Genomic DNA, 2,047 nt, shown 5'->3' with positions numbered 1-2,047 from the left:
ATGAGCCCCTAATAAAATGATTTTTAAAATAAAAAGAAAGAAAATTGGCCCATGAACAAGAAAGACAAGAAGAACCAAGGTATTTGAATTGTGGTGCTGGAGAAGACTATCGAAAGTACCACAGACTGCCAAAAGAACAAAGAAGTCTAGCTCAGAAGTATGGCCAGAATACTCCTTAGAGGCAAGGATGGTGAAGCTTCGTCTTACATACTTTGGGCATGTGGTCAGGAGAGACAGTCCCTGGGGAAGGACGTCATGCTCGGTACAGTGCAGGGGCCGTGAGTAAAGGGGAATGTCCTCAGAGATGGGCAGACACGGGCGGTGCCACAATGGAGTCAAGCATGGGGGCAGCCGTGAAGATGGCCCAAGAATGGACAGTGCTTCTTTCTGTAGCGCATCGACTTGCTCTGGGCCACAACGGACTCAATGCCACCTAACAGCTGGCATAGCCCAGAGGTGGGGGCGGGTTGCTAAAGGAAAGGTCGCTGGATCGAACCCACTCAGGGGCTCTGGTGGAGAAAGACCTGGCACGCTATCCTCCCCCATGAAGTTGGCCGGTCGAAAACCCTATGGGGCTGTTCCACTCTGTCACCTGATGCCACTGACAACCACACTTTGCAAAATCAAATGGCAGCTTCATGGCTCAGACCTCAGTCCAAGTGTCTTGAGCATACTTAATGGAAGGTGTAGAGTAAAGCCAGGGAGGTCTTCCCAGGGCCTCCTGCCACTTGCCTGCCGGCCTGCTGTACCGTGCCTTGCGTGTTGCTGTGATGATTCACATACCACCAGGATGCCCATGGTGATGAGTTTCCGTGGAGCTTCCAGACTAAGGCAGACTGGCATGGGGGACCTGGCAACCACGCCAGAGAAACGTGGCCCTGACAGCGTTAGGGAGCATCGACTGACCCCGGGAGGTGAGGCCGTCAGGTCAGAGGACACTGCCCAAATGACCAGGGAAGAGCTGCCTCCGGGAGTCGACCATAGTCACTGGGATGGAGTCAAGCTTTGGGGGACCTGCATTTGCTCATGGGGCTACAAATATTCCTAGAACCTTGGTTTGGGTTTTTGTTTTTTAACTACATTTGCAGTAGAGCTTAGAATTCAGAATGGGACATGGAGGGATACCATTGCTGCGGTGGTTACAGAATGTCCGGTCAACTTGATAAATAAATGTATGGGTGGAGTCTGGCCTGCCGGTCAGGTCACAGCCTCACAGCCTGCTGATGCCTCCTGGTGGGTGTGGCCTTCTCAGGAGGATTCTGGGAACGTCCCCTCTCTCTGCTTCACCTTCCCGCTGAGGAGCCACACTCAGAGAGCTAGAGGATCCACATGGAGACCCACGCCAGCGCTGAGGTGTTTCCACTGCCACTGAATCCACAAGACTTTTCATCCACCAACCTGTGATCTTCCTGCATTCAGCATCATTGTATGTGCTGCGTGAGTCTGAAGAGGAATTCGTCAACTAATATCAGACATGTGGGCTAATATTGGACTTATGGACTTGATCTGGGCTGGGTTGGGATGTTTTCTCAATATACAATTGCTCTTTGATGTATGAGTCTGACCGGATTTGTTTCTCTGGTCAACCCAGCAAACGCAATTGCTGAAGTCAGTTGGGTACCTTGGCTTAAAGCAGAGGCTATCAAAAAGAAGTTCCATTGTATTTTGTCGAATGTTTAAAGGCATTTGATTATGTGGCTCACAGCAAACTATGGATACCACTGAGAAGAGTGAGAATCCTTAACATGTCATGGTGCTCGTGTGGAATATGTACCTGGAGCGAGAGACAGTCATCAGAACAGAAAAAGGCACAGTGCATAGTTTAAAACAGGAAAGGTGTGGATTAGCTTCCTATGCTTTCGCCGTACGTCTTCAATCTGTGTGCTGAGCGCATCATCAGGGAAGCTGGATTATATGAGGAAGAGGTCCCGACACAACCGCTGAAGAAAAGCGGGTGAATAAGCAAATGTGGTGAAGAAAGCTGATGGTGCCCGGCTATCAAAAGATATAGCGTCTGGGGTCTTAAAAGCTTGAAGGTAAACAAGCG

Source organism: Echinops telfairi, unplaced genomic scaffold, assembly GCF_000313985.2.
Source record: "Echinops telfairi isolate 266 unplaced genomic scaffold, ASM31398v2 ScPeMD7_3533;HRSCAF=4204_0, whole genome shotgun sequence".
NCBI classification, from domain to species: Eukaryota; Metazoa; Chordata; class Mammalia; order Afrosoricida; family Tenrecidae; genus Echinops; species Echinops telfairi.
Note: the sequence above shows the minus strand (reverse complement) of the source record.